This window comes from Schistocerca serialis, chromosome 10 (assembly GCF_023864345.2).
Source record: "Schistocerca serialis cubense isolate TAMUIC-IGC-003099 chromosome 10, iqSchSeri2.2, whole genome shotgun sequence".
In the NCBI taxonomy this organism is placed as follows: Eukaryota; Metazoa; Arthropoda; class Insecta; order Orthoptera; family Acrididae; genus Schistocerca; species Schistocerca serialis.
The window spans coordinates 63299978-63312101 of record NC_064647.1 but is presented as its reverse complement, the minus strand read 5'-3'; the positions used below and the strand labels follow the sequence as shown (position 1 = coordinate 63312101).

Genomic DNA, 12124 nt, shown 5'->3' with positions numbered 1-12124 from the left:
TTCTAATAAAACCCCATGTCATTCCAAACATGTGTTTCAATTTTTACCTCTGTATCTACATTATTCCGTGATTTATTCAGTTTTCAAATTTATACTGACTTTTTGATCATCCGCTAATATGAGTCTTTTGTATTTCTCCACTGCAATGTCTGTCAAGTGAGGAAAGAAGATTGAAACTTAGAGTGTGCCGGAAAAATAAATTATGGGAAGAAATAATCTGCCTTAACGTGAATACCCACACAGTGCTCCTCTGAACACTGATTTCTTGCCAGTTATCGGACTTCCACTGAAGCGATAAAAGTCATGGGATTGGATTGTTTTGGGGGAAGAGTCCAAACTGCGAGGTCATCGGTCTCATCGGATTACGGAAGGATGGGGAAGGAACCATCCCAGCATTTGCCTGGAGCGATTTAGGGAAATCACGGAAAACCGAAATCAGGATGGCCGGACGCGGGATTGAACCGTCGTCCTCCCGAATGCGAGTCCAGTATGCTACCACTGCGCCACCTCGCTCGGTAAAAGTCATGGGATATCTCCTAATATCACGTCGGAGCTGCTCCTCCCCAGGGTAGTGCACCAATCTACGTGGCATGGACTCAAGTCGTAGTACGTCCCCTCTAAAAATATTGATCCATGGTGCTTCTATAGCTGTGGAAAATTGTCACGAAGTAGCCCAAAATAACCATTTCCAGTCAATGATCGGTTCAACTGGACCAGAGGACCCAGTGTATTCCATGTAAACACTGCCACACCATCATGGAACCAGTACCATCTAGCACAGTGCCTTATTGACAATTTACTATGAAACGGTTCAAATGGCTCTGAGCACTATGCGACTTAACTTCTGAGGTCATCAGTCCCCTAGAACTTAGAACTACTGAAACCTAACTAACCTACGGACATCACACACATCCATGCCCGAGGCAGGATTCGAACCTGAGACCGCAGCAGCAGTACGGTTCCGGATTGAAGCGCCTAGAACCGCTCGGCCACTGCGGCCGGCTCAGTCGTATAGGGTCCAACTCGTATAGTCACTGCAGTCGATTTCGTGCTGTTAGCAAAGGCGTCAGTCATGTGCTGCCATTGCCCATTTCGTCGCACTGTTGTAACGGATACGCTCGGCGTACGTCTCACATTGATTTCCGGGGCTGTTTCACGGAGCGCTGCTGGTCTGTTAGCACTGACAGCTCTACGCAAACACCGCCGCTCTCGGTCTTTAAGTGAATACCGTCGGTGACTGAGTTTCCCGTGCTGACAGGTAATACCTGAAATTTGTTGTTCTCGGCACACTCTTGACTCTGTGTATCTCGGAAATTTGAATCCCCTAACGATTTTTGGAATGGAATGTTCCATGTGTGTAGCTCCAGCTACGATTCCGTGTTCAGAGTCTATTAATTCCCGTCGCGTGGGCGTAATCACTTCGGAAACTTTTTCAACTGAATCACCTGAGTATAAATGACAGTTACACCAATTCACCGCCCTTTTATACCTTGTGTAAAAGATATTACCACCGTCTGCGTATGTGTATATTGCTATCCCACGACTTCTCACCTCAGCGTATTCTGCAAGTCCTGTTCTGTTTCTCGTTCCTGACGTGACTTTTACGTAGGTAACGTGAGCGATTGTAGCCTGCATTATCTTGTTGCATTTAGTGATACTACATCGACTATGAAGTTTCCAAATTAGCCAGCTATTAGTGTTTATTAATTTATATCCATTTTTACAGTTATTTAATATTTTTTAGGACTTATCAATAATGAATTAAGAATGAAATCTGATTTCCCTCAATCGCTCCAGGCAAATGCTGCGATGGTTCCTTTTAAGGGTACGGCCGACTTCGTTCCCCGTCCTTTCCTAATCCGATGAGACCGATGATCTCGCTGTCTGGTCTCCTCCCCCAAACAACCCAAGCCTCTGGTCCTCAGTGCAGCAAAATATGAAAAATAAAACAGGGACATTTTGCTAAACTATTATGAAAAACTGCAGGTAGCACCGGGTCTGTAGGTTCATTAGAATTTGCGTGTTCATGTAATCCAGAAACCTTAAGTTGTTTCCTCTCTACAGTGAAAGCAGAGAAGCTTTGCCTGAATGTCCTCCAACATCTTCGCAGAAAATCAATCTCAAAGCAGACTGATTTGAAAGTTTTCACTAGTATTGGTTAGTGGCCAGAAAATGCAAGCTAAATTTCGAACAAGAGATTGTGAAAGAGGGACGACTGAACTAGAGTATAGAGATGCATTTTTTCATCATCGGCAGATCATTTTCTAAGGGCTGGTTTTATATGAAGTTGGAAAGTGGCGAGAAAGTTTTAAGGACATGTTTATTGTATTCTCCTGTGCGTTGTGCTATACATGGTGGTCCATTAATAGTGACCGGGCCAAATATCTCAGGAAATAAGCATCAAACGAAAAAACTACAAAGAACGAAACTCGTCAAGCTGCAAGGGGGAAACCAGATGGCGCCATGGTTGGCTCGATAGATGGCGCTGCCGTAGGTCAAACGGATATCAACTGGGTTTTCTTAAATAGGAACCCCCATTTTTTATTACATATTCGTGTAGTACCTAAAGAAATATGAATGTTTTAGTTGGACCACTTCTTTCGCTTTGTGATAGATGGCGCTGTAATTGTCACAAACGTATAACTACGTGGTATCACGTAACATTCCGCCAGTGCGGACTGTATTTGCTTCGTGATACATAACTCGTGTTAAAATGAACCATTTACCAATTGCGGGAAAAGGTCGATATCGTGTTGATGTACGTATATTGTGATCAAAATGCCCAACGGGTGTGTGCTATGTATGCTGCTCGGTATCCTGGACGACATCATCCGAGTTTCCGGACCGTTCGCCGGATAGTTACGTCATTTAAGGAAACGGGAAGTGCTCAGCCACATGTGAAACGTCAACCACGACCTGCAACAAATGATGATGTTTTAGCTGCTGTCGCGGCTAATCCGACATCAGTAGCAGACAAATTGCGCGAGAAACAAAAATGTCGGTGTGGAGAATGCTACATCAACACCGATTGCACTCGTACCATATTTCTATGCACCAAGAATTGCATGACGACGACTATGAACGTCGTATACAGTTCTGCCACTGGGCACAAGAGAAATAACGATGACAGATTTTTTGCACGCGTTCTATTTAGCGACGAAGCGTCATTCACCAACAGCGGTAACGTAAACCGGCATATTGGGCAACGGAAAATCCACGATGGCTGCGACAAGTGGAACATCAGCGACCTTGGTGGGTTAATGTATGGTGCGGCATTGTGGGAGGAAGCATAGTTGGCTCCCATTTTATCGATCGCAATCTAAATGGTGCGATGTTTGCTGATTTCCTACGTAATGTTCTACCGATGTTACTACAAGATGTTTCACTGCATGACAGAATGGCGATGTACTTCCAACATGATGGATGTCCGGCACATAGCTCGCGTGCGGTTGAAGCGCTATTGAATAGCATATTTCATGACAGGTGGATTGGTCGTCGAAGCACCATAACCATGGCCCGCACGTTCACCGGATCTGACGTCCCCGAATTTCTTTCTGTGGGGAAAGTTGAAGGATATTTGCTATCGCGATCCACCGACAACGCCTGACAACATGCGTCAGCGCATTGTCAATACATGTGCGAACATTACGGAAAGCGAACTACTCGCTGTTGAGAGGAATGTCGTTACACGTATTGCCAAATGCATTGAGGTTGACGGACATCATTTTGAGCATTTATTGCATGAATGTGGTATTTACAGGTAATCACGCTGTAACAGCATGCGTTCTCAGAAATGATAAGTTCACAAAGGTACATGTATCAGCCGGCCAATGTGGCCGAGCGGTTCTAGGCGCTTCAGCCCGGAACCGCGCGACTGCTACGGTAGCAGGTTCGAATCCTGCCTCGGGAATGGATGTGTGTGATGTCCTTAGGTTAGTTAGGTTTAAGTGGTTCTAAGTTCTAGGGGACTGATGACCTCAGATGTTAAGTCCCATTGTGCTTAGAGCCATTGGAACCATTTTTACACGTATCACATTGGAAAAACTGAAATAAAAAGTTCAAATGTACCTACATTCTGTATTTTAATTTAAAAAACCTATCTGTTACCAATTGATCGTCTAAAATTGTGAGCCATATGTTTGTGACTATTACAGCGCCATCTATCACAAAGCGAAAAAAGTGGTCCAACTAAAACATTCATATTCCTTTACGTACTACACGAATATGTAATAAAAATGGGGGTTCCTATTTAAAAAAACGCAATTGATATCTGTTTGACCTATGGCAGCGCCACGTAGCGGGCCAACCATAGAGCCATCTGGTTTCCCCCTTCAAGCTAGACAAGTTTCGTACTTCGTAATTTTTTCGTTTGACGCTTATTTCGTGAGATATTTGGCCCGGTCAAGATCAATGGACCACCCTCTATATTGCTTCCCTTGCACACTTTTTTTAAAAAAATAGTAAAGGGCCAAGTTGTACTCGTCAGTCTGTCAGCACAACGTAGTTGAAACGAAATGAACATTCCAACGTTAAAGAGGCATGTGTGTGTGTGTGTGTGTGTGTGTGTGTGTGTTTAGTTTAGGTGGAATTTCAGAATAACTCTGTCCGTGATGCAGAACGCCTCCATGATCGAAGGTGCACTTTTACACTGTACTGAAGGCTACCGGAATCTTTCTGAATTGTGGGATATAGAATATGCAGCTCCAGCCAACCTCAGAAAACGAAAGAGCGGGTGCGTAATATGTTTAAAAGCTTGACGTGACGCGTAGTGTAAAAATAAAGAACCTGCTACCCGATTTGCGGAACAAATTAATGAAGCTACGCAGCTGCAACTACACAGTGAGGCATTTTCGTCACTCATTGTCACATTAGGGTCATGAAGATTGCACGGAAGTCGCGAAGAGTGCAGAGGAACAGAGCCCAATGCGGACAAGTATAATAAAGAGAATGGCAGCTGGTGGTCTACAAACGGTCTGCCGCAACGGGCACCGACAACAGAACGTTGAAACTTCCTGGCAGATTAAAGCTGTGTGCCGGACCGAGACTCGAACTCGGGACCTTTGCCTTTCGCGGGCAACCAACTGAGCTACCCAAGCACGACTCACGAATCGTCCTCATAGCTTCAATTCAGCCAGTACCTCGTCTCCTACCTTCCAAACTCCGCAGAAGCTCTCCTGCATACCTTGTAGAACTAGCACTCCTGGAAGAAAGGATATTGCGGAGAAATGGCTTCACCACAACCTGGATGTTTCCAGAATGAAATTTTCACTCTGCAGCGGAACGTTGTTTTGATCCGTTTGCGTCATGCACTTTTTTTTGTGTTGTGTTTTTTCATAATACTCAAAAGAATATCTGTAGCTAATAGCGAAAGCTAGCAGCGAAGTGTTCAAGCTATTACGATCCCGCAAAGCGACTTCAGTACTGCACATGACGGAATTCGTACGAAACAGTTCGGTACCGCATTGTACCGCTGTTTCCCTCGCGGTCTTATTGGGTGTGCGAATAAAGGCTAACCGAGTAAAATCGGTCCTTTCGCCGTCTGTGAACCACTTTGTTATTCCTGTTGTGTCGGTAGCTGGGCCGACACCGTGAAGTTGAGATGGCTGAAAAGGCAAGCTAGACTAACGCAGACGGGCGTGATGTACTGGAACAGGATACGTAATTAATGTTAGGAAGAAAAGTACGGAGCAGGATTAATACTTATCTTTAATATCATTGTGGTACATCGATCTTGACGATACACAGGAAACTTTAAGTACAATCACTGTATGGCTAATGGCGCCTTGCTAGTTCGTAGCCATTAACTTAGCTGATGGCTATTCTGTCTCTCGGCTAATGAGAGAGAAAGGCTTCGTACATCTGGTCGGTAGCTAGGTTCTCGTACAACTGGGGCGAGTGCTCTCTCGTATCACGAGACCTGCCTTGGTGGTGGCGCTAGGTCTGCGATTACACAGTGGCGACACGCGGGTCCGACATGTACTAAATGGACCGCGGCCGATTTAAGCTACCACCTAGCAAGTGTGGTGTCTGGCGGTGACACCACAATTCCAATCCAAGCACGCACACTGTTTCGGATAAGTGTACAGATTTCTACGAGTATGGATAGCTGCACAGTTAAACTGCAGGCGTGGAGGCCCCTTTAATCACCTACAAGACTCCTACATTTGTTTGCACAGAATTAGCCCACGGACGGTGCAGCATGCAAGAACAAAAGGCTTGGCGCTTGTCAAGCTTGTAGGCGCTTGAGATGGGTACTCACCGATGTCGTACGACGCGGCGGACGAGAGAGGCAGCACGGAGCTGCTGCGGTCGCCTCGGCTGTGTGCTGCGCGCACGGCTAAGCCGCCTGACAGGGGCGCGCGCGGTAATGACCCTCTCACAGTTCAGCGACCTCTTCCACGTGACTGCCCTGTTCGACCTTCGACGTCGCTTTTAAGGGCTCTACACATACACGCACACATACCAACGGACCGACCGGACCGAGAAGCTTGACGTGTGTAGGCGTTTTGACCGACCGACCATCGAACTTTCCTTATCGGAATGTCGGACGGGTAGAACCACCCGACAGCCGAAATCCTACCCTCCCCTCTACCCATCAGTCCACCCAATACATAGTGTCGTGTGCAGCAATGCCGTGCCAAGCACCCGACAAAAGTTCCTCCTATGTCACTGTGTACGGGGTTAAATGCTGTTCTGATGTAGAGGACAATGTGCGAGGCGGAAGAAACTTTAAGGACAGAGTTTCAGAGAAATTTAAAGACGGCAAACGTTTGTGGGACACGTCGTGCTAGGAGTATACCAATAAAGATGAGAGAAATGAAGCACATTTTCATATATATTTTTTTTTAAATCACTCCATAATGGTTTCGTCTGGCATATAGATTGAATGAAAGTCTGTCGACCTTCCGTATTTATGTTTTTAGGCTTTCTTTCCGAAACTTATCGGAAATAAACTCTAAAAGCCGAAATATCGACATTTAATGGACATTAAGAGCTGACAAGTGCGAGAATTATCGCACAATCAGCTCAACAGCTCATACGTTGAAGTTGCTGACAGGAATAATATACAGAAGAATGGAAAAGAAAATTGAGGATGTGTTAGATGACCATCAGTTTGGCTTTAGAAAATGTATAGGCGACAGAGAGCCAATTCTGATTTTGCAGTTGATAACGTAAGCAAAACTAAAGAAAATTCAAGACACATTCATAGGATTCGTCGACCTGGAAAAGGCGTTCGGCAGTGTAAAATGGTGCAACATGTTCGAAATTCTGAGGAGACGTATAATATACAATATGTACAAAAGCGAAAAGGCAATAAGAGTGAAACACCAAGAACAAATCGCTCGGAGTAAAAAGGGCGTAAGACAGGCACGTAGTATTTGACCCCTGCTGTTCAGTCTATACATCGAAGAAGCAATGACGGAAATTAAAAAAAAGACTCTAGTGTGGAATTAAAAGTCGAGGTGAAAGGATATAAATGGTAAGATTCGCTGATGACATCACTGTATTCAGTGGAAGTGAAGAATTACAGAATCTGCTGAATGGAACGAACAATCTAATAGAACATGGGTTGAGAGTAAATCGAAGAAAGACGAAAGTAATGAAAACTGGCAGAAAGTGTCTCGCTGTTTTCATTTCTGCTAGTTTTCATTACTTTCGTCTTCCTTCGATTTACTCTCAACCCATGATCTGTACTCATTAGCCTGTTCGTTCCATTCAGCAGATCACGATAGATGGTCACGAAGTAGACGAAGTTAAGGAGTTCAGTTACTTAGTAAGGAGAAAATCAAAGGCAGACTAGCACTGGCAAAAATGGCGTTCCTGTCCAGGAGAAGTCTACTAATATCAAACACAGGCCGTAACCTGAGAAAGAAATTTCTGAGACTGTGCGTTTGGAGCGCAGCATTACGTGGTAATGAAACATGGACTGTGGAAAAACCGGAACATAAGAAAATCGGAGCATTTGAGATGTGATGCTACAGATGAATGTTGAAAATTAAGTGGAGTGATAAAGGAAGGAATGAGGAGATTGTGCACGGGATTGAAGAGGAAAGGCATATAGGGAAAACACTGACACAAGAAGGGAGAGGATAATAGGATATCTGTTAAGACATGAGGAATAACTTCCATACTGCCCATACTGCTAGAGGGAGCTCTGGAGGCTGAAAACTGTAGAGGAAGACAGTGACTGGAATACATCCAGTAAATAATTGAGGACGTAGATTGCAAGTGCTACTCTGAGATGGACAGGTTGGCACAGTAGAAAAATTCGTGTCAGGCCATTTCAGACCAGTCAGAAGACTGATAACTATAAAAAAAAATTAATAAACTGACTTGCTTCATTGACAGAATTGTTAAAAAAAGTCCAGTCTATATCCAAGCCCCTATTTATTTATTTATTTTACGGTTCTAACAGTTGCTAAATGCTTAATTTCTCATGTATCTGTTGTTGTATTTATTAGATGATGTGCGCGACCACCATGTGTAGTCTTTCTTCTTCGAATTTGAAATGAGTTTCTTAAGCTTATAGGTCGTCGTTTATGCCTCAGCGAATGCGGGCTGGTTCCCCTTATTCTGCCTCAGCTACACTATGTCGGCGATTGCTGCGCAAACAAGTTCTCCACGTACGCGTACACTACCTGTACTCTACCACGCAAACGTCTGGTGTAAGGCGTTCTCTGGGGGGTCCACCGGGGGCCGAACCGCACAATAACCCTGGGTTCGGTGTGGGGCGGCGGAGGGGTGAAGTGGACTGCGGTAGTCGTCGTGGGGTTGCGGACCACTGCGGCTTGCAGTGGGGATGGAGCCTCTCCATGATTTCTTGGTCCCCCAGTTAGCATACAATACAATATAATCTTGTGCTTCAGCTGCCTTGCCGGTGAGAATTTTGTTACTTTTCCAAAATGCATCTAGCTGAGCACTCAATAGCCTATGTCCTGACGGTGGAGAAAAATTTTACTTTACATAACAGAGTGAGGAAACACTTCACTGGAATATTTGCAGATGAATATAAGGGTATTCTGAAGTTATATTGAAGTCCTTTTGATAACATAGAACCGACTCATACTCTCATGAACTATGGTTTTTTCTTACCTTTGTCATACACTATAAAAATAACTGATACAAATAATATTAAATAAAATTTACTCTTTGCTTTTCTAATGAAATACTTTTAACTAAAGGTGGAGGGTGAAGAGTAATATTTAGGTTTTCTGAAGCCATGACCGATGAGTTACTCTGGATACCAAACTGTATCTAACATCTTGCGACGTCATTACTTCTACCGCATCGTGCCATCCTACTGCACAATACAAAAACGCCTTTTCCCGTTCCGTGATAAACAGACTACTTAAACTGTCATTACAGGCTAATGGAGTTGACGAGAAACTTGGCTGATTACGAAATAGAGCATGGAGTGACAGTTATCATAGCATATTGCTGATGAAATTTACAGTTTTCACGAAGTCTAAAATGAATCAATGACACAAAACGAGATACAGGTACTACGTAATAAAAATTTGTTTCTTTTCTTTTCAAGGGTCAGATCGCATACAACATAACATTTTTAAAAAAATATACAGTACAGATCGCATCTCGAACTCAACCTTTACTTTTATACCTTTTAAAACACGACATTATATACTCTAAAAATGTGTACCAAAACACTGGAATGTATAAAATTCACTGTTCTGACTCTAAGGCGAACTACATCGGGTAAACCGGAAGAGATTTTAATACGGAGTATGAGGAACACAGAAAATTAAAAGAAAAAAGACATAAGAAGTAAATACACATTCGCAGCTCACCTTATGCAAGGTAGACAGTATCGAAAATAAATTTTGTAATGTCACGCGGAGTGTCCGCGTGGTTTGAGGCGTCCTGCCACGGATTGCGCATCCCCTCCCGCCGAGGTTCAATCCTCCCTCGGGCATGGGAGCGTGTGTGTGTTGTCCTTAGCGTAAATTAGTTTAGGTTAGTTTAAGTACTGTGTAACTCTTGGGACCGATGACCTCAGCAGTTTGGTCCCTTAGGAATTCACACACACACACACACATTTTTGAACTTTGTAATACTTCATATAATGACGAAGAGCTACTTGTTGGACATTTATGACGAGATTGAAAATTACACTCACCTGAAGAAAAAAAAAAACAAGGAAAAGAAATTTAGTGAGTAATTCACATAAAGGAGCAGCACCAGTGTCTTGGGTATCTGCCGCCCAGTTAATGACTTCCTTTAAATACATTCCGCAAATTCAAAACTGTAGTTAGCTGTTTGTAAACATATTTTGTAAGCAATCGACGATGCGTCCTAGGCACGACAGAGCTCTCAACGGGTCTCAGTGGTAGGAGAATTCCTTAACTTCATTGACTTCGTGACCCTCAATCCTGATGTTAAGATTCTCGCTGTTCTCATTTCTACTACTTCTCATTACCTTCGTCTTTCTCCGATTTACTCTCAAACCATACTGTGTACTCATTGGACTGTTCATTCCGTACAGCAGATCATTTAATTCTTCTTCACTTTCACTCAGGATAGCAATGTCATCAGCGAATCGTATCATTGATACCCTTTCACCTTGTATTTTAATTCCACTCCTGAACCTTTCTTTTATTTCCGTCATTGCTTCCTCGATGTACAGATTGAAGAGTAGGGGCGAAAGGCTACAGCCTTGTCTTACACCCTTCTTAATACGAGCATTTCGTTCTTGATCGTCCACTCTTATTATTCCCTCTTGGTTGTTGTACATATTGTATATGACCCGTCTCTCCCTATAGCTTACCCCTACTTTTTTCAGAATCTCGAACAGCTTGCACCATTTTATATTCTCGAACGCTTTTTCCAGGTCGATAAATCCTATGAAAGTGTCTTGATTTTTCTTTAGCCCTGCTTCCATTATTAGCCGTAACGTCAGAATTGCCTCTCTCGTCCCTTTACTTTTCCTAAAGCCAAACTGATCGTCACCTAGCGCATTCTCAATTTTCTTTTCCATTCTTCTGTATATTATTCTTGTAAGCAGCTTCGATGCATGAGCTGTTAAGCTGATTGTGCGATAATTCTCGCACTTCTCAACTTTTGCCGTCTTCGGAATTGTGTGGATGATGCTTTTCCGAAAGTCAGATGGTATATCGCCAGACTCATATATTCTACACACCAACGTAAATAGTCGTTTTGTTGCCACTTCCCCCAATGATTTTAGAAATTCTGATGGAATGTTATCTATCCCTTCTGCCTTATTTGACCGTAACTCCCCCAAAACCCTTTTAAATACCGATTCTAATACTGGATCCCCTATCTCTTCTAAATCGACTCCTATTTCTTCTTCTATCACATCAGACAAATCTTCACCCTCATAGAGGCTTTCAATGTATTCTTTTCACCTATCTGCTCTCTCCTCTGCATTTAGCAGTGGAATTCCCGTTGCACTCTTGATGTTACCACCGTTGCTTTTAATGTCCCCAAAGGTTGTTTTGGCTTTCCTGTATGCTGAGTCCGTTCTTCCGACAGTCATATCTTTTTCGATGTCCTCACATTTTCCCTGCAGCCATTTCGTCTTAGCTTCCCTGCACTTCCTATTTATTTCATTCCTCACCGACTTGTATTTCTGTATTCCTGATTTTCCCGGAACATGTTTGTACTTCCTCCTTTCATCAATCAACTGAAGCATTTCCTCTGTTACCCATGATTTCTTCGCAGTTACCTTCTTTGTACCTATGTTTTCCTTCCCAACTTCTGTGATTGCCCTTTTTAGAGATGTCCATTCCTCTTCAACTGTACTGCCTACTGCGCTATTCCTGATTGCTGTATCTATACCGTTAGAGAACTTCAAACGTGTCTCGTCATTCCTTAGTATTTCCGCATCCCACTTCTTTGCGTATTGATTCTTCCTGACTAATGTCTTGAACTTCAGCCTACTCTTCATCACTACTATATTGTGATCTGAGTCTATATCTGCTCCTGGGTACGCCTTACAATCCAGTATCTGATTTCGGAATCTCTGTCTGACCCTGATGTAATCTAATTGAAATCTTCCCGTATCTCCCAGACTTTTCCAAGTATACCTCCTCCTCTTGTGCTTCTCGAACAGGATATTCGCTATTACTAGCTGAAACTTGTTACAGAA

The 12124-nt window shown here is 43.4% G+C and overlaps 1 protein-coding gene across 1 annotated transcript in view; it reads right to left on the bottom strand.

Annotated features, from left to right (window-relative positions):
- The window catches only part of LOC126425261 (arylalkylamine N-acetyltransferase 1-like), a 70058-nt gene extending 63666 nt beyond the window's left edge, over positions 1-6392 (bottom strand). The window contains exon 1 of the mRNA XM_050088231.1: positions 6260-6392. The gene's annotated coding sequence lies outside the window, so the exon portion shown is untranslated. The remainder of the gene's footprint in view (positions 1-6259) is intronic.
- Between the last annotated feature and the right edge of the window lie 5732 nt (positions 6393-12124).